Source organism: Bos indicus, chromosome 1 (assembly GCF_029378745.1).
Source record: "Bos indicus isolate NIAB-ARS_2022 breed Sahiwal x Tharparkar chromosome 1, NIAB-ARS_B.indTharparkar_mat_pri_1.0, whole genome shotgun sequence".
Classification (NCBI taxonomy): Eukaryota; Metazoa; Chordata; class Mammalia; order Artiodactyla; family Bovidae; genus Bos; species Bos indicus.
The window spans coordinates 74,495,460-74,516,870 of record NC_091760.1 but is presented as its reverse complement, the minus strand read 5'-3'; the positions used below and the strand labels follow the sequence as shown (position 1 = coordinate 74,516,870).

The window sequence follows — 21,411 nt, the reverse complement described above, 5'->3', positions numbered from 1 at the left end:
AGTACTTAGGAAACCGAACTCCTCCCACGAGCCACCCTGTGCTTGGAGGAATTTCTGCCGGCTCCTGGCTAACTGCATTCTCTCTCAGCCGCTGTCCCAGAGGAGGCTGCTCCCATGCTGGTCTTTTTGTACCCAACTTACAGGGAAAGAACTCATTGCCTGCACAGTGCCTGCCAGCCCAAGACATCTGACTGCAAATCCGGCGGGACAATGCAGAGTTGGCAGGACCTCTCCGAGGAGTGGGCAACAGGCAAAAGGACTCTAACAGAGCTGCAGATTTTATCTGATTCATGAAAGCCCCAATCCATCGACTTTTAATAGGATCTTCATTCATTTTGCTTACAAAAGGTAAAAATTGTGACTAATCCTCTTCAAAAGGTATTTGAAATCACATTTCTCTGTGTGTGTAAAAAAATAGTCCACTCAACGTGTATGTGGAATTAAGTTTACTTTTTTGAGAAACTTGCAGGGAAAAGAAAGCATAATCAAACTATACCATGCAGTCTCCTCTCACTAAAATATTGGTGGTTGAACTCATAAGGAGTCTAGACTCATTTTTAAATTTTTTCACACATTCATTCAACATACATTATTTGAGCACAGAGACTACATATATAAATCAAGTCATATATTACCCTCCAACTGATGTAAGTATTCAAATATACAAACAAATGTGGTAAAAGGTGTTTAGTTATTTTGAGAGCTGGACTAGGAGTCTAAGACAACTGTCAGAAGTCCCAGTACTGTGGAAGCAACACACATTCATGTCTGCTCTGAAAGAGAGAAAAAAAGCAATCTAGCTGCTCATGTGTGCCAGCCTCACTATAAGCATTTTACCTGCAGGAGCTGGCTCTTCTCAACCAATAACTGGAGGAATTGAATGGGGGCTTGGGGAAGCATGTTGTAGAGCTCTGATCAAGGACTGTCATCATAATTAAGCTAGACATCCAATTTAACAGCAGTCACTAGAGCACAGTGTTTAAGGGCAAGTACTCTGATTTTGGAGGTTCAGTCACTAAGTTATGATTCTTTGTGACCCCATGAACTGCAGCACACCAAATTTCCCTGTCCTTCACTATCTCCCAGAGTTTGCTCAAACTCATGTCCATTGAATCAGTGATGATGCCATCCAACCATCTCATTCTCTGCCACCCTCTTTGGAGGGCCTGGGTTCAAATTTGGCCTTTCCTAGTTATGCCATGTGGGGAAAACAAGTCTCATAAGCTCCAGAAGCCTCTATCTGCTCCCATGTAGAATAAAAAATGATAGCAATAGAACTTACCTCCTGTGTGAGGGGTAGTCCCTGGGAAACAGTGTATGTTCAATAAAGGGGAGTTATTTTTACCTTCAGTGTGTCCACCCACTCTCCTTCAAGCTATCCACAAATGTTGGCATTGATCACCAACCTGATATGAAAAATCCTAGCAAGTCAAAGACTGAAGTGTGTGTGTGTGTGTGTGTGTAAAACATTGAACAAATGGTAAAGTATCACTAAGATAAGCATTCAAAAATAGCCTATTATAATATTAATTACTATATTTATACATACATGCAGCTCTCTGAATTTCTAAAAATTATTAGTGCAACTTAACCACATAAATAAAACATTTTATCACAAAATCACAAAAATATGAAGAGTATGAGATTTCTTTTTAGGAGGATGAAAATCTTCTGGAATTAGTGGTTATGGCAGCAAAACTTTGTGAAAATACTAAACTCACTAAATTGTATACTTTTTAAAGGGTAGACTTTATAAATGTGAATTGTTTCTCAACAACAACAAAAAAAATTATATCTCAAAAAAGGATAGGTGCCTATTTTAGAGCTCTAGCAAGAGTCATGTAAATATTTAAGAGACTTCAAACTTTATCTCCACTTATGAGGATTCAGGAATGTTTCTGTGTGAAGTGGTAAAACTATACCCATGCTAGTGGGCAAGTGAGAAACAAGGGTTTCATTCTGTTGTCTAGAACTGGCAATTCCTGCACTTCTTCCTTCTGACTGGGTTCCTGAGTACATTTGGCAATTCATGTGCCACTGTGGGGTTAAGATGAGTGTGTAATTGATTAAGGGCTTCAGGAAAAACTGCACACGAACTTAACCTCATTAAACAGATCTGATTATGCCATAGCAATATTTAAGGCGAACTTGAATAGCAAAATCAGTCCTTAAGAATGTTAAAAAAAAAATGTTATTGAAAACCAGAAGTCCGTGGAAAACCATTTCAACGACATGGTCCAGGAGAACTGAGGACTTTGAAATAATGAGTTTCCTCACATCCCTCCAGAAGTTCTAATGGTAAAATATCCAAGTGCCTCTACAGCCCACATGACTCATGGGCAGCCTCCTTCCTTGTCTAGAACTGTTGGTCTGTAAGCATTGAGTGTACCTAGAAACGGAGCTACATTCCATGAAAAGGAAACAGAATATTTACAGAACACTTCCATGTACCAGGCACTATTCTGAGCATTTTATGCACATATTTACAATCCTACAACCTCTGTAGTCATTACTACTCTAGACCTTCCCACTTAGCAGACTGGGAAATGCCAGCACAGAAAATAAATAGCGAATGCAAGTATTTGGATATGGCAATGCCGCTCTCTCAATCCACGTTCCTCATTGTTAGGTTAATACAGCTACTACAGGTTCATTTGGCATAATCTAAGTGCTTTCTGAGAGATATTAAATCTATATGACCAGGAGAGCCTCTTCGGGAAGGAAGTATTTGAGAAGGACCTTGAAGTCAGACAGGAAAAGCTTCAATAGGTGGAGATGCTGGGGCTTAGACTGGAAGTGGGTCATAGGAAAGAGCATCTAAAGCAAGGGAGCCATCAGGAGAAACACACAAGCTGGTCCAGAAGTAATCCATCGCCTTTGCTGCAATCAAGGAGTGAGTGAAAGAAAAAGGGAGATAAGGCAGGAAATAGAGATTAAGGTCATTACCTGAATGGCCTGAGTCTGAACTTCATACAGTAAGTAATGATGTCAGTGAAAATAAACTAGCATCACAAATATGCATATTTTCCTTGATCAACCTGTACTTGACTGTTACAGGAATCACTGAATAAGCAAGTTCTAAAGTAACTCAGTCTTTCTAGACAATAGAAAGAGTTTTTGAACCCTCTAGGTTAAATGTACTTCCTTTTACAACATTGTTGGAAAATTAATTATTATTTATTAAATAATTTTTAACTTAAATAAATTTCAATAGACTTTTTTGGAGCATTTTTTAGGTTTGTACTAAAGTTGAGCAGAAGGTACAGAGATTTTTCATATACTTTTTAAAAATATACATCCTTCCTCCCACATGAGCATTCCCCACCAGAATGGTACATTTGTTACCAATTAAACCTACTCTGACGCATCATTTTTACTCAAGGTCCGCAGTTTACACTAGAATTCACTTTTGGCGTTGTCCGTTCTGTGAGTTTTAACTCCTGTAGTATCATATAGTTTCTCTGCCCTAAAAATTCTCCCTCCTCCCACTATTCATCCCTAACTTTCCAATGACCTCAGGCAATGGCTGATGTTTTACTGTCTCCATAGTGTTGCTTTTAGAATGTTACATAGTTGGAATCATACAATATGTTGCCTTTTCAAATTGATTTCTTTTGCTTAGTAATATGATTTAAGTTCTCCTGGTCTTGTTTTGATGGCTCATTTCTTTTAGAGTTGGATATTATTCCACTGACTGGATGCACCACAGTGCATTTATCTGCTCACCTACCAAAGGACATCTTGGTCGCTTTCAAGTTTTGGCTATGAGAATGGCAGCTATAAACATTGGTGTGCAGGTTTTTGTGGAGACATACGTTTAGGAACAAGGAATTTAATAATCAAGGCTAAACTAATTAACCAAGAAATAATTTAAGTAAATAACTTTTGTGTTTGTTATTTATAATCACCTCATTTGATTATGCCATCAGGGAACTGTAAATTCAAGCAACAAGGAACTATCCCTATACACCTATTAAAATGGCCAAAATCTGGAACATTGCCAACACCAGATACCGGCAAGGATGTGGAACAGAAGGTTTCATTGCTGCTGGGAATGCAAAATGGTGCTTTGGAAAACATTTTGGGAGTTTCTCACAAAATTAAACATCTTATCATATAATTCAGTTATTGCACTCCCTAGAATTTACCCAAGGAGTTAAAAGTTTCATTATTTAAATCAGTCTCTCTCTTCCTTAATATCACCCATTTGAAATATATTCTCCACTGGATGTGCCTCACAGAGTATAGAGTGACATGGTGAGCGCAGCAGATGCGGGTTTGGCGTGATCTGAATTCAAATCTTGACACTTTTCTAGCAGAAACCATTCATTCATTTATTTAACACTTGTTTGATTCACTTCATTGTACCAACTTGTACTAAAAGGAGATTGTGAGTTAATATACCTTGGAAGAGCTAAGTCATTAAGAAGCAAGACAAACACCAAAATATGAATTTCGAAACAAGTGTTAATTACAAAAGAGTGGCAGAGAAAGTTCAGGTAGGATAAGGACAAAAAAGACTTCATGGAGGTAGGAAGCTCCATGCCAACCTAGATAAATGGAGATGGAGAGATAGAGAAAACATTACTGACAAAGAAGACTGAAAGCAAAGGCCCACTGAAAAACACACATGTGAGCCCATTCTTAGGAATCTGAATAATACACACATATTTATATATTGATAGCTTAGAATTGAGAGGAATTCCCAAGAGAAAATGTTGCTTCAGCCATTCCCTCTCAAATACTCCATTTCAAATAAGAACGGAAAAGAAAAAAAGAAGAAAACCAAAAATTAGCTGCCTCTTTGCTGATCTGGTGTTTCAGTTTGCTTTCATTTATCCCAGGAGCATGACCACTGCTCTATTTTTCAACCTCTTTGGGTGTTTATAATGGATGCAAAATAGAAATAATGACACTTCCAGTTTCTGCCAGGACTCTGGGCCTGTGTCTTCTTCACATCCTAACCCATTTAGATGGTGTGAAGATAAGTGGTAATCAGCATGTATTAACCTCCACCTTTCATCTGAGAACTCCACAGCAGTTACAAATATTATTCCTTGCAACATCTCTATGAAGTAAGTGGATGAGTAATATTACTGCCCCCACTTGAGAGCTGTAGGAGCTGAGTCACAAAGGGGTCACAAAGACCAGTTCAGGGTCATGTGTCCTCAACACAAAGTGGAAATCAAAATGAGCGTGATGTCTCTGCTTGTCATCATTGGCAATGAGCTGCCTCAAGCTTCGTCTCCAGTCTTCGTTCCTCCAGTCTGCTTATTTGCAAAGCACTTGAGACCTTTAACTCTAGAACTTCATCTAAACTCATCTTATTATTAGTTGTCCTAATCTGCACTACTGTATAATCTGCACATGACATCGTAGCAAGCAAAGATGTGATGTCCCACAGAGGAATTACCTACCTCAAGGTGGTGCTGTGAAGTTTAATTGAATTAATTTCATTTATGAAACATTTAGCAACCCTAAGAAAAAAGAGTCTAATACAAATATACAGGGACTCCCCATTAATTACAGTAGAAAAGAGCAGGTTACCACTGTCTCTACTTCTCAGAAGTATTGCTCTCAAATATCCCTGCTTGGCATCGGGTTCTGACCTTCCTTATGGTGACTTGGCCCATTGGTCCACCTTCAGAAGCAACCACCTGGCTTTCTGTTATTTTCAAAAATGAAAAACTCCTCTCTGGAGGTAAGGCAGCTTCTCTTCTGTGAAGTGCATCTCAGTTGGCAACTATTACAACAATACCAGGTCATTAAGGACAGTCTATAAAAATGGAAGCCAGAAGAGTAAATCCCCAGGCAGAAACTTCATGCCAGTGTACTTACTTTTGAGAACTTCTAACAGAAATTTTGAACATGCAAAATCATGCATGCTAAGGTAGAATTATTAAGAATCACGGATTGTTACAAGTAGACTGGATCTTAGAAATTACTAAATTACCTTCATTTTTTTCTCAGATGAAGAAAAAGTTCCAAGAAGACTGTACAATGATTTTCTGAGGTCACAGTCTATGAAAAGTGGGCCTCAAATAAAGAACTCGAGTCTTATATAAGGTACTTTGTTATTGTTATTATCGTTTAGTCACTCAGTCGTGTCTGACTCTCTGCGACCCCAGGGACTGTAGCCCACCAGGCTCCTGTGTCCGTGGGATTTCCTAGGCAAGAATTCTGGAGTAGGTTGCCATTTCCTTCTCCAGAAGATCTTCTCCAGAAGACAGTTCTCCAGAATACACGCCTAACCTGTGTCGCAAGAATTCTGGAGTAGGTTGCCATTTCCTTCTCCAGAAGACAGTTCTCCAGAATACACGCCTAACCTGTGTCTCGTTCATTGCAGGTGGGTTCTTTACCACTGAGCCACTAGGGAAGCCCATAACGTACTTTACACTGCACCATATTGCTACCCACTTTTTTGCGAAGGAATCAGAATAGGATTCTTTGAACAGTCTCTCTAGTATATTTAAAAGAGGATTTCATTTGGAAAGTCCAATTTAAATAGAACATTTGCAGAATCCACTAACTGGGTAACTGCTGCTATTGCTAAGTCGCTTCAGTCATGTCCGACTCTGTGCGACCCCATAGACAGCAGCCCACCAGGCTCCCCCGTCCCTGGGATTCTCCAGGCAAGAACACTGGAGTGGGTTGCCATTTCCTTCTTCAATGCAGGAAAGTGAAAAGTGAAAGTGAAGTCACTCAATCGTGTCCGACTCTTAGCAACCCCATGGAGGAGCCCACCAGGCTCCTCCGTCCATGGGATTTTCCAGGCAAGAGTACTGGAGTGGGGTGCCAAAGCTATGTCCATATCATAGAATTGTAGGATGTATCCAATTACTGATTTAGGCAGAATAGAAAGGATCGTGAACATATCCAATGGACTTGATATCTGTACATGGCAAACTGCTGAATTTGCAGGTGCTAACAAAGGAAGTTCAATCTAGCCAATTGTCTATGGCAATCTTTGCCTACAGCTCAGGAGAGCAGTTGGCCGTAGAAAGGAGGCCGTAAGACAGAAGTGGAAATGTTTCCAAAAAGCAGCTAAGTCCAGCTGTGAGGAACATGGGGCAGGTGATACTTGGAAATCCAAACAGGAAGCTGGCTCCAGGAGTCTATTCTCTAGTGGCCAACCCCAGCCAGAGACTTTGAGCCTGGGGGAGTGTTCCAATTCTGGGTAGGAGCCTGGCAAGAGAAAGCCTAGTCCTTACTCCTAAGAAGGATCTAGGGCTTGAGGCAGGCTGCCAAACAGGAACTTGGGAACAGTAGTACCCACAGGGGATCTTACGTTTGGGAATGAGACAGAACTCCAATTAGCAGAATCAGAGTGAAACTGTTAGGTGTCATTTCCAGGGTTTCAAAGAGCTCTGGCCCCACAGTCTTGTATGTCTCAGTGCAGAAAAGAATTCAGCAAGAGACAAAGTAATAGGTAAGAAGTGATTTATTAGAATAGGATGCTTGACTCAATGGACGTGAGTCTGAGTGAACTCCAGGAGTTGGTGATGGACAGGGAGGCCTGGTGTGCTGCTATTCATGGGGTCGCAAAGAGTCGGACACGAATGAGCGACTGAACTGAACTGAACTGAACTGAAGGCTCATAAGTGGGAAGGCAAGTGTTGTGCTGCCCTGGGTACTCAGTGAGTTACATTTTTATAATCAGAGGAAGAGAGGGGAGGAGGAAAAGGTCTTCATTGTCTCTCTTGAGTAGACATCACATTTCCATCATCAGTTCCTCCACCATGTAGAGCAAGGAAAGTTTGCTAGTCCTTCCCTGTATGGTCAGGCCAGGTTTGTCATAGCACTTTGGAAAAAATATTTTCAAGTCTCAGTGCAATGAGAGTCTTTCATTTTGAAAAGTCACCTTCCCATAAGTGATTATTTTTTGTGTACACAGACCCTGTTTTGGGAGTCATTAACTTGATGACACCACTGGGCAGATCGTAGTCCTTATTTTCTGCTATTGTTTTATTGTTTTGGTTGCATGGTGCAAAGAACATGTCTTGGGGCCAAAGAACATGTTTAGGGTGTTACTAGCTCACTGAGCTCACTGAGGAAGATATAGGTCTCATGCCACCATAGTTTTTTTGGGGGGGGCATCATGTCTCATGCTTCTGTTGCATGGTTTTGTTTTCAAAGCAAGTTAGCTTGATTTTACCATAAAGCAAGCCTATCTGACTGTGATACTAAGTGACTTATTTTGCTTTATGAGTCAAGCAAGCCCACATTGTTTCAGAATTTTTCCATTACTTTCTTGAGTGACCATTAGTCCTACTGTGGTCTCCCCAATCCCCTAAATTTCCCTCTCTATCTACAATTCCCTAATGGGGTTTCTAAGCTAACTATTTGACCATCCTATTCTGTCTCTACCAAGAGAACTGCCTCTGGTCAGACTGGAGGGGTGTGACTTGGAGCTCCTGGTGTAGAGTGAGGCTGGTCTGGGTTTGGTACCCCCGCTGTGGGATGACCCAGGAACAGGGCTGAGCCTCCTGGTGGGAATCCAAAACAGGTCCCTGCTGGAGATGGAGTTCAGTTCAGTTCAGTTCAGTCACTCAGTTGTGTCTGACTCTTTGCGACCCTATGGACTGCAGCACGCCAGGCCTTCCTGCCCATCACCAAATCCCAGAGTTTACTCAAACTCATGTCCATTAAGCTGGTGATGCCATCCAACCATCTCATCTTCTGTTGTCCCCTTCTCCTCTTGCCTTCAATCTTTCCCAGCATCAGGATCTTTTCAAATGAGTCAGTTCTTTGCATCAGGTGGCCAAAGTATTGCAGTTTCACCTTCAACATCACTCCTTTCAATGATTATTCAGGACTGATTTCCTTTAGGATGGACTGGTGGGATCTCCTTGCAGTCCAAGGGACTCTCAAGAGTCTTCTCCAAACCACAGTTCAAAAGCATCAATTCTGCACTCAGCTTTCTTTATAGTCCAACTCTCACATCCATACATGACCACTGGAAAAACCATAGCCTTGACTACATGGACCTTTGTTGGCAAAGTAATGTCTCTGCTTTTTAATACACTGTCTAGGTTGGTCATAACTTTTCTTCCAAGGAGCAAGCGTCTTTTAATTTCATGGCTGCAATCACCATCTGCAGTGATTTTGGAGCCCAAGAAAATAAAAGTCTGTCACTGTTTCCCCATCTATTTGCCATGAAGTGATGGGACCAGATGCCATGATCTTAGTTTACTGGATTTTGAGCTTTAAGTCAACTTTTTTACTCTCCTCTTTTGCATTCATCAAGAGGATATTTAGTTCTTCTTCACTTTCTGCCATAAGGGTGGTGTCATCTACATATCTGAGGTTATTGATATTTCTCCCAGCATTCTTGATTCCAGCTTGTGCTTCATCCAGGCTAGTGTTTCTTATGATATACTCTGCTGTCGCTGCTGCTGCTACGTTGCTTCAGTCATGTCCGACTCTGTGCAACCCCATAGACGACAGCCCACCAGGCTTGCCTGTCCCTGGGATTCTCCAGGCAAGAACACCGGAGTGGATTGCCATTTCCTTCTCCAATGCATGAAAGTGAAGTTTCTCAGTTGTGTCCGACTCTTCGCCACCCCATGGACTGCAGCCTACCAGGCTCCTCCATCCATGGGAGTTTCCAGGCAAGAGTACTGGAATGGGTTGCCATTGCCTTCTCCAATGATGTACTCTGCATATAAGTTAAATAAGCAGGGTGACAATATACAGCCTTGACGTACTCCTTTTCCTATTCAGAACCAGTCTGGTGTTCCATGTCCAGTTCTAACTGTTGCTTCTTGACCTGCATACAGATTTCTCAGGAGGCAGGTCAAGTGGTCTGGTACTCCCATCTCTTTCAGAATTTTCCACAGTTTGTGGGGATCCAACCAGTCCAAGGATTTGGCATAGTCAATATACCAGAAATAGATATTTTTCTGAAACTCTCTTGCTTTTTCGATGATCCAACAGATGTTGGCAATTTGATTTCCGGTTCCTCTGACTTTTCTAAAACCAGCTTGAACATCTGGAATTTCATGGTTCATGTATCGTTGAAGCCTGGCTTGATGAATTTTGAGCATTACTTGCATGTGAGATGAGTGCAATTGTACGGTAGTTTGAGCAATCTTTGGCATTGTCTTTCTTTGGGATTGGAATGAAAACTGACCTTTTCCAGTCCTATGGCCACTGCTGAGTTTTCCAAATTTGCTGGCATATTGAGTGCAGCACTTTCACAGCATCATCTTTCAGGATTTGAAATAGCTCAACTGGAATTTCATCACCTCCACTAGCTTTGTTCATAGTGATGCTTCCTAAGGCCCACTTGACTTCAAATTCTGGGATGTCTGGCTCTCGGTGAGTGATCACACTATCATTATTATCTGGGTCATGAAGATCTTTTTTGTATAGTTCTTCTGTGTATTCTTGCCACCTCTTCTTAATATCTTTTGCTTCTGTTAGGTCCATACCATTTCTGTCCTTTATCAAGCCCATCTTTGCATGAAATGTCCCCTTGGTATCTCTAATTTTCTTGAAGAGATCTCTTGTCTTTCCCATTCTATTGTTCTCCTCTATTTCTTTGCACTGATCACTGAGGAAGGCTTTTTTATCTCTCCTTGCTATTCCTTGGAACTCTGCATTCAGATGCTTATATCTTTCCTTTGCTCCTTTGCTTTTTGCTTCTCTTCTTTTCACAGCTATTTGTAAGGCCTCCTCAGACATCCATTTTGCTTTTTTGGCATTTCTTTTTCTTGGTGATGGTCTTGATCCCTGTCTCCTGTACAATGTCACAAACCCCCGTCCATAGTTCATCAGGCACTCTGTCTATCAGATCTAGTCCGTTAAATCTATTTCTTACTTCCACTGTATAATCGTAAGGGATTTGATTTAGGTCATACCTGAATGGTCTAGTGGTTTTCCCTACTTTCTTCAATTTCAGTCTGAATTTGGCAATAAGGAGTTCATGATCTGAGCCACAGTCAGCTCCTAGTCTTGCTTTTGCTGACTGTATAGAGCTTCTCCACCTTTGGCTGCAAAGAATATAATCAATCTGATTTTGGTGTTGACCGTCTGGTGATGTGCATGTGTAGAGTCTTCTCTTGTGTTGTTGGAAGAGGGTGTTTGCTATGACCAGTGCATTCTCTTGGCAAAACTCTGTTAGCCTTTGCCCTGCTTCATTCTGTACTCCAAGGCCAAATTTGCCTGTTACTCCAGGTGTCTCTTGATTTCCTACTTTTGCATTCGTCTCCTATAATGAAAAGGACATCTTTTGGGGGTGTTAGTTCTAGAAGGTCTTGTAGGTCTTCATAGAATTATTCAACTTTAGCTTCTTCAGCATTGCTGGTCAGGGCATAGCCTTGGATTACCGTAATATTGAATGGTTTGCCTTGGAGACGAACAGAGATCATTGTGTCATTTTTGAGATTGCATCCAAGTACTGCATTTTGGACTCTTTTGTTGACCATGATGGCTACTCCATTTCTTCTAAGGGATTCCTGCCCACAGTAGTAGATATAATGGTCATCTGAGTTAAATACACCCATTCCAGTCCATTTTAGTTCGCTGATTCCTAGTGTGTCGACGCTCACTCTTGCCATTTCCTGTTTGACCACTTCCAATTTTCCTTGATTCATGGACCTGACATTCCAGGTTCCTATGCGATATTGCTCTTTACAGCATCGGACCTTGCTTCTATCACCAGTCACATCCACAACTGGGTGCTGCTTTTGCTTTGACTCTGTCTCTTCATTCTTTCTAGAGTTATTTCTCCACTGATCTCCAGTAGCATATTGGGCACCTACCAACCTGGGGAGTTCATCTTTCAGTGTCCTATCTTTTTACCTTTTCATACTGTTCATGGTGTTCTCAAGGCAAGAATACTGAAGTGGTTTGCCATCCCCTTCTCCAGTGGACCGCATTCTGTCAGAACTCTCCCCCATGGAGATGGAAAGAGAAAGGCAAAACTGGGAGTGGCTACTGGGCTCCTTGTTTGCCATTCTCCCTCACGTCCACTTTAGGATGATTTTTGCTAGTTATGGTTTTCATAATTCATCAGCAAGTGACACTGCACAGAAGGAAAGAGATTCTCAAGTGTATCAACCCATGATATTTGGGAAGGGAGAAGAAACTGCAGTGAATGCCTCATAAAGTTCAGAGCTTACAGGTGTCTCCCAATGCCTTAAGCAAATGGGAAGTGTTATTTCCTGATGGGAAACTGAGTGGAAATTGGAACTGAAGCACTTCTAGTACTCAAACCTGTCCCTCCATTGTGAGGTATCAAAGGGGGCTTGCTGAGGTCTTCGGCTTGCCCAGGCCCTCCACTAACTCTACTCAATCATCTTAGATTAATAATCTAAGGAAAAACTGAGTTTATCATGCAAAAGCAACTTCAAAACAAGTTCCCCTGCTTGCAGCTCAATCTCTATTCTAATAGAGGTTTTTTGGGGGGCCTTCTCTGTCTTGCCACTGACCTCCTCTGCAAGGCTCCATGAAACATTGCTTTCTTCCCATGTCTGTCACAGGAATGTCCCTGTACTTCTCCTTGCACTGGGGCCTTAGCAGCTTACTACCCCTTTAGTCTTCCTCTGGTCCCAGGACACTTGTCATTGTCTGCCTACTTTGTCTCTCTGTTTGTTTATATCCCATTCACCCTATAGGGCATTAGTTCACTTTTTCATTTGTGAAATGGAATAATACTCATGCTGTACTCTGTGAGGTGGTTGTAAGGATGAGTAAGATAGTGTATACATACATACATAGTGTCAAACAAATTATAAGAATATTTTTTAAAGGAAAAATTAGTGGAAGTTAAAGATAACTATACCTGGGAATTTTTTCTTCCCTAAAAATATTTTTATATGAAACAGATATATACATATAATATACATACATATACAAAGCACATATAAATACAAAGCATATTATAAATACTATTTGTATATTTATTCTACATAGACACAGAAAATGAGGAAAAAAGACAAATCTTTTTTATTCTAGCAGGGAGGGGCAAGATAGGGGTATGTGATCAGGAGATACAAACTACAATGTATAAAATAGATAAGCAACAAGGATATATTGCACAGCACAGGAAAATACAGCCATTATTCTGTAATAACTTTAAGGGAAGTATAATCTATAAAAATACTGAATCACTATGCTGTATACCTGAGATTAATACTGTAAATCAACCATACTTTGATAAAAATAAATAATAAGAAAAAATAATTTTATTAATCTTTTAAAATACACACACACACAAACCAATTGGTTGAAAGATGTCATCATTTGGAGTAGGCCAAGTTAAATCAAAGACATCCCAACCCTGGCCGCTGAGCCTGCCTCACTAGGCCTTGCTCTGGGCACCGCAGCCTGCCACCCACAGGCCTGGCTGCACCCTGTGTGCTCTGTGACAATAGTTGCATGGCTTTTTGCAGATTGAAAAATCATCCAGATATTCAATTACCTGGGCAAAATCAGTGTGGGAGGGTTAACAAGCTGATAAGAGAAACTCAGTTATGTCCCATGAAGTGCTTTGGTAAGAACTCTGAAAGGTACTTGAGGAATAGAAGAACAGAAGATTTAGGAAGCACAGGTTGGTCATCTGACTGCTTGTCATATAGGATGGAACTGATACTGATCTGGTGAAGCCAAGAGAAGAATTAGGATTAATAGAGAGAAGCTGCTACCCAGTGTTGATGAGAAAGGGCTTCAGTCCTTTCGATTGTGGTGATCATCTCACAGGTATACACTTGACATATTTTATATTTTATATATTCTCAGTGTATTGTAGTCTATTTATATGTCAATAAAGTCAAAAAGCATATGAGCTTTTATGTCCAATGTCTTGGGCTCCAATTATTACCTTGCCACTTAAATTCAGTGTGATCTAAAACAAATTCCTTAACCTCTAATAAATCTCTTGCATTTTGATAAGAAGACAGGTGAGATAATGCATATAAAGTGCTTAGTGCAGAGTCAATGTGGCAAATATTTGCCTAGGAGCTTCTTTTGAACTTCACAGAAGGCCTCCTGCCAGGCCTACTAGGGGCCAGATTTGGAGTGGTAGATTTCCAGGGACTTTTGCAAGGCCATCAAAGAGCACCGCAAAGTGGGAGAATCCCAGCCAAGTTTTGTTAGCTTCACTATCCAAGGTGGGCAACCTCAGAGTCAGATAACCTTGCCATTAGAAGGAACTCTTGGGATTGCTGCTTGTGCAATTCCAATCTAGATGTCCCACTCTGTACATGAGGTGTCCCAGCCTGCCCCTCCTCTCTACTTCTGGTACATCTGCACGGGGTACCTTCCTTGTCAGCACTCTTCTGGCATCTGGCAATCAGGAGCTCACATACTAAGTGCCTATTAATAGTCAAGTATTTGGGACAGGAGGTGGGAAACACATTAACTTCCTGTCTCTTGTTCTCTTGCCACGTGATCTTGACAAGTCACTTCACTGCCATGAGCCTCAGTTTCCTCGTCTGTTCGATGAAAGCTACAATTTACCTCATCCTTGTGATCTTGTAAAGCACTTAGTCCTGCTCAGAATAAGATCAAGTACTCCATGAAGGGCAGATCATAAGACCACAGTGAATGAGCATCATGGGAAGTAATAAACGTAAAATCCATGCAGAAGGGAGTGTCCAAGTCCTCAGTTCACAAACCTGTGTGGCTGTTGAAAGGAGCAAATCAAAGCACTTTCTTCCCCTCCAGGGGAAGAAACACAGACTCATTTTATTTTGTTTTTTTCAATTTTTATTGGAGTACAGTTGGAGTACAATGTTGTGTTTCATGCGTATAGCTAAGTGAATCAGTTATACATATATCCACTATTTTTTAGATGCTTTTCCTATAGAGGCCATCACAGAGTATTGAGTAGAGTTCCCTGTGCTATACATTAGGTCCTTATTAGTTATCTAGTTTATAAGTAGTGGTGGTGTTGGGTTTGAGCAGCACAAACCTGCAAGGCCTGTGCTTGCCCAGCTTCAAGACTGAAGAAGTAGCCCAGAGTCAGCAAAGAACCAACAATGATTTAATGGATGGGGGCAGTTTATACATCCAAAGCAAGGTCCTGGAGCAACACCCCACCATGTGTGGGGCACAGCAGGCAGGACATGGCGGCACTTTTTTTTCCCAGGGGGAAGGGGGTGGAGGAGAGGGGAGATTATCAGTTATAGGGGGAACTGAACTCAGATAGGCTCATTAGTTACCAGGGAAACCAGCAGAGGGGCATGCCCCTCATCACTGCATTGATAAGCCATCATTAGCTGGGGCCTGGGTTAAGTACACAGGAAAGTCAGTCGTGTGGGTAGAGTGCAAGTGAAGCAAGCCCTGGTTGGGCAAGGGATGCACAGAGAACAAAAGAACAGCCATCTTGGGTGGCCTGACCATACACTCCACCTCTAAATACCCTGTACAATCCTTACAATCTCGGACCGCCAACCCAGATGCATTTTAGACTGTGAGTCCCTAGAGGCAATGCTCCCACCCTTGTTGTCTTAACCTACTCTTTGATAATTTCCTAAATCCCAGTATCCTTTACTGAAATTTAATTCCTCAACAATCCTCCTTAGTTTAAGATCTCCCGGATTTTCCTTGCTGTGATCTTTTAACCTCTATGTTAGAACAGATGGTCCCCAGCTTATACCTTCTCCACAACTGAATATTCCATTCCGATCTGGACAACAGCTGGCCTGCCTCCTTCCTCAAAGGACTGACCCCATTTGGCTTGTTTTCTGCCTTCAATAATCTGTGACTGCTCCCGGGTGCACAGCCCCAAACCTGATCTGCTGGGGACCCCCAGCCCCAGGAAGATGTTAGGCATCACAAGAGCCTTGCATCTCTTTCCCTCAGGTGCCACAGTGTCACACACGCACACCCACACACATACCATTCCAGCATGAGCCCTGGTCACATTTCCATCAAGATGCAATGGGGACATTTGTCTCACGATTCCATTCCATGGTATTTCTCATCCCGTTAATCTAGTCTTGGAAGGCCTATTGCTAATTTCTTCAATTCCCTTTTGCCAAAACCGCATTTCTTACCCCAGATGTCATTCACAAAGCTTAGAATTCTGATTCACAGTATTTTCAATTACTATTAAAATATTTAATGATGTGCTTAATGTTAAGAATGACAAGGGGTCTTCTGGAAGGTTAGTTTTTAATATTGACCAAATGGAATATCCTTGCAGCAATTATACTTAACATTCATTGAATATTTGCCATGTACCAAACACTGTTGTGAGTGGTTTAATTTCTCTGCTCTCATTTTCCTGACATCAGCTGTCTGGAACACATACTTTTGTTGTTGTTGTGTTGTTGTTCAGTCACTCAGTTGTGTCCGACTCTTTGTGACCCCATGGACTGCAGCACACCAGGCTTCCTTGTCCTTCACCATCTCCCGGAGTTTGCTCAAACCCATGTCCATGGAGTCAGTGAGGCCATCCAACCATCTCATCCTCTGTCGTCCCCTTCTCCTCCTGCCCTCAATGTTTCCCAGCATCAGGGTCTTTTTCAATGAGTTGGCTGTGTGCATCAGGTGGTCAAAGTATTGGAGCTCCAGCTTCATCATCAGTCCTTCCAATGAATATTCAGGGTTGATTTCCTTTAGGATGGACTGGTTCAATCTCCTTGCTGTCCAAGGGACTCTCAAGAGTCTTCTCTGGCACCACAGTTCAAAGGCATCAATTCTTTGGCACTGAGCCTTTTTTATTGTCCAGTTCTCACATCTGTACATGACTACTGGAAAAGCCATAGCTTTTGTTATAACCACTTTATTCCACTTCTAGAAATTTTTCCTAAGGTAATAATCTTGGCCATATTAAAAATGTACATATACAAAAAATTTAGCAGAGCATACTTAAAAGTGAATATATCCAATATGATGTAATATTATACATTTATTAGATATCAAAAGTTTCACAAATATTTAATAAGATGAAAAGGTCGTCAAATACTAAGTGAAAAACAAGGTGTAGGGGACTTCCCTGGTGGTTCAGTTGTTAAGATTTCACCTTCCGGTGAAGAGGATGTGGGATCAATCCCTGGTCAGGGATCTAAGATCCCACATGCCCTGCAGCCAAAAAACCAAACCATAAAGCAGGAGCAATATTGTACAAATTCAATAAAGACTTTAAAAATGGTCCCCATTAAAACACCTATTTAAAAAATGCAAGATGTAAATTTTTACATGCAACATGAACCACATGTTCATGTTTTTTTATCCACAGATGCATAGACGAAGAAAAAAAGAAGAGGAAACACAGCAAAATTCTAAGAGTAAATACCTCTAATGGGAGAGTTTTTGTTTGTCTGCATCTTCTGGAAAAAAAATGGAAAGTGAAATTCTTCTAAATTTCCACAACAAACATGCCTTAAAGTCATAATCAGAAAAAAGTAAATGTTATTAAAAATATCTTTTGCTATAGCATAATTTCTTCAAGTTCTACTTCTACTAGACTAGAGCAAGTCTCTTACTTGCCTTCATTGAGAACTTTGCATTGTCAACGTCTTTGATGGGACCATCTGCTAGAAGTTAATATTATTACCAAAGATAAGGAGTTGGAAAGGTAATGCAAATTTATTCCAATTACACAGAAAATATCCAAATAAAGAACCTGTGTACCTTACTCTGTGGCAGGCAGAAAATTTATCCTCTTTAAGGAGCCACTCAATCTCCTTAAGTGCCCAGAGAAATGGAAATTTAGCATTAGATTTTCTCTTTTCAGCCAGAATGTTTCCTCCTTCCGGGTTTTTCCTCTCAGTGATGTTCTTTGTTTCTTTCCTCCCTGCCATCCCCTGACCCTCCAAATCAGACTGGCCCAGGTCCTGTTCAAAGCCTACCAAGCATACTCCAGAGAGACCATCTCCCTCTAATCTTGTAAGCCAGGTCAGCATAGCCTAACTGAGGTCCTTGGTCCATGATGGTGCCCTCAGTAAATTGGGGGTGCTAGAAATACCACTTTTCTTTAACTACCAGAAAGCTTCAGTGAACAATTAACTGCAAGAAAAATTCTTTCTCTGGGTGGAGTAAAGAGAAAATCTTTCATCCAACTGCAGGGAATAATGTATACTCCTTTTCCACTTTAACCATTATTTCTGGGCATACTGAAAGGAATATGGGTTTGTAGTCACTTCACATCTGGACATGAGGTCAGGCTCTGCTATAAAAGCAGGGGGAGCTTTTGCATGGCTATGAAGAATGCTCATCTATATGCTAAGTCACTTTAGTCGTGTCTGACTCTGTGCGACCCCAGAGATGGCAGCCCAACAGGCTCCCCCGTCCCTGGGATTCTCCAGGCAAGAACACTGGAGTGGGCTGCCATTTCCTTCTCCAATGCATGAAAGTGAAAAGAGAAAGTGAAGTCGCTCAGTCGTGTCTGACTCCTAGCGACCCCATGGACTGCAGCCCACCACGCTCCTCCATCCATGGGATTTTCCAGGCAAGAGTACTGGAGTGGGGTGCCATTGCCTTCTCCAATGCTCATCTATAAAATAAGACTAATAACTTTATAAGTTGTCATTTAGTCACTAAATTATGTCTGATTCTGATTCTTTTGCAACCCCGTGGACTGTAGCCAGCCAGGCTCCTCTGTCCATGGGATTTTCCAAGCAAGAATACTGGAGTGGGGTTCCATATCCTTCTCCAGGGGAACTTCCTGACCCAGGGATCGAACTTGTGCCTTCCGCATTGGCAGGCAGATTCTTTACAGCTGAGCCACCAGGAAAGCCACAGCTGGAAGAATAGAATTATACAAAATGTATAGCTAAGTGAACATAAATCTAGCACCCTGATTTTTGCTTCTAATACCATTCTCCAACAACAGGGACCAGGGCTTCATGGGAAGAAAAATGGCTGATTCCAGAACTAGGATTTCCCAGATGTTGCTAGTGGTAAAGAATCTGTCTGCCAATGCAGGAGATGCAAGAGGCATGGGTTCCATCACTGGGTTGAGAAGATCCCCTGGAGTAGGAAAAGGAACACACTCCAGTATTCTCACCTGGAACATTCCATGGGCAGAGGAACCTGGCAGGTTATAGTCCATGGGGCTGCAAAGAACCAGACACTACTGAGCACATAATCTTTCTTTTCCAGAACTGAGGCAGCAAATATACAAGGTGAACTGGGAGCCTCTTTTATGGCCAGGAAGTTATGAAGTGCTCACACAAAAACACACAACAAAGACAAAAAGAAAGATGATGGGTATATTGAAAGGGCACTGGAGAAACTGAAAGAGTTTTCAAGGGCCGAAACAATCTGAGAAACAAAATTTTTAAATTGGATTTGGATTATAACCCAAAGTATAAATTAACTACCCATGAGTCCACATTGATATAAACAAAGGATAAAGTAAAATAAATGGGGAAGAAGAGACAAATCTCTGAAACCGAAGAATCCACATACTGTGTGTAGATACTGCCTCCTTCAGGAGGGTTACACAGCTCCCTACTCCTTAAGTGTGGGCAGCTCATCATGACTACCTTTCACAGTGACTGCAAAGTGAGGGAAGGAGTCAAAGAGCAACTTAGCAGTGGAGATGCTTGACAAATACTAGCCCAGTCAGGTGATCAAGGTTCAACATCAACAGTCCTAAATCATGTTCACAGTATGTACTCTTAATAAGATGAGATGAGAGTGATACTTTACCTCTGTGATATTCTTCTCTCAAATTCATAATAAAAGTCTAATAATGAGAAAAAAAATAGCCAAATCTCCATAGAGGGACAATGTACAAAATACTTGACCAGTATACCTCAAAAAGATCATCAAAACAAAGAAATTTCAAGAAATTGTCACAGCCACGAGGAACCTAAGGAGCCACGACAACTACGTGAAATGTGGTATTCTGGAACAAATACAGAACACCACTGACTCGATGGACATGGGTTTGGGTGAACTCCGGGAGTTGGTGATGGACAGGGAGGCCTGGTGTGCTGCGGTTCATGGGGTTGCAAAGAGTCGGACATGACTGAGCGACTGAACTGAACTGAAGGAGACTTCAATAAATTACAGACTTTGGTTAGTAATAATGTGTCAATACTGGTTCATTACTTGTGATAAGTGTACCATGCTAATGCCAGATGTTAGCAGTAGAGAACAATGGGTTTGGAACATATGGGAACTCTCTATACAATTTTCACAATTTTCCTGTAAATCTAAAACTATTCTAAAATTAAAAGCTCATTCTTTAAAAAGTAGTATGAATAAAAGTTTGAGTCACTGGAAACTGCTTATTTTAAATATATAGCAACTCAACCTTTATCATCTTGTTAAAATAATTGAAGCCACCTTGGTGGCAATGTCAGGATTTAGATCTAAATTGATAGTATAAACTGGTTTCAGAAACAAATAGTACCTTAGTTTAGTGGGATAGCTCTGCCCTCTAGTGGCTTAATATAATGTCTACAATTTGTGTCAAAGGACAGCCTTCAGCTCCAGTTTTGAAGTTTCAAAGCCTAGACAAGCGTCAGAGCCCTTGACCTCCTGGAGCATATCTCCACTTCATTCATATACATAGATCTTTGCCCTTTGAGTGGTATCTGAAGAAAGGGACATGAATAAATCAGCTGATGGGAACATAAATAGCATGAATAGGCAAGAATTGTGTTAGTCACTCAGTTGTGTTCAACTCTTTGCAATCCCACGGACCATAGCCTGCCAGGCTCCTCTATCCATGTAATTCTCCAGGCAATAATACTGGAGTGGGTAGTCATTCCCTTCTCCAGGGGATCTTCCAGACCCAGGGACTGAATCCAGGTCTCCTGCATTGCAGGCAGATTCTTTGCCTTTTTTACACCATTGGACAATGTGAATAGAAAGTTTCAAAACTATTTATATACCTTTACCCAGTCATTTCATTTTTGGAAATTGTTCCTCAGAAAGTAATACAAGTTATAGTAAAAGGCTTAAGCTATTTTAAGAAATGTTTCATATAACAGTGAAAAATTAGAAACAAAGTAAATATCGAACAATCAGGGAAGTATGGAAGGAAGTAAAGAAGGAGGTGAGAGAGGAAGGAAGGAATGAATGTAGGAAGGGGAAAGGAAACTATACCTACATGATAGTTTTATTACACAGTCAGTAAAAACATACCCAAGAATATTTAATGGCATGCTTAAACTGCTTGTGATAGAATGTTCAGTAAAACTCTATAAACAGTGTGATAAAAACTTTAGGGACTAGCATAGATGATCACACATACACATACATGCTATGCTATGCTATGCTAAGTCACTTCAGTCGTGTCCGACTCTGTGCCACCCCATAGACGGCAGCCCACCAGGCTCCCCCGTCCCTGGGATTCTCCAGGCAAGAACACTGGAGTGGGTTGCCATTTCCTTCTCCAATGCATGAAAGTGAAAAGTGAAAGTGAAGTCGCTCAGTTGTGTCCGACTCTTAGCAACCCCATGGACTGCAGCCTACCAGGCTCCTCCATCCATGGGATTTTCC

General features: G+C 41.3%; 1 long non-coding RNA gene across 1 annotated transcript; it reads left to right on the top strand.

Annotated features, from left to right (window-relative positions):
* The first annotated feature begins 224 nt into the window (after positions 1-224).
* LOC139183173 (uncharacterized) lies at positions 225-17,500 on the top strand. The gene is made up of 3 exons (XR_011566703.1): positions 225-348; positions 5,971-6,066; positions 17,192-17,500. It is a non-coding gene; the product is annotated as an uncharacterized lncRNA (long non-coding RNA).
* The last annotated feature ends 3,911 nt before the right edge of the window (positions 17,501-21,411 follow it).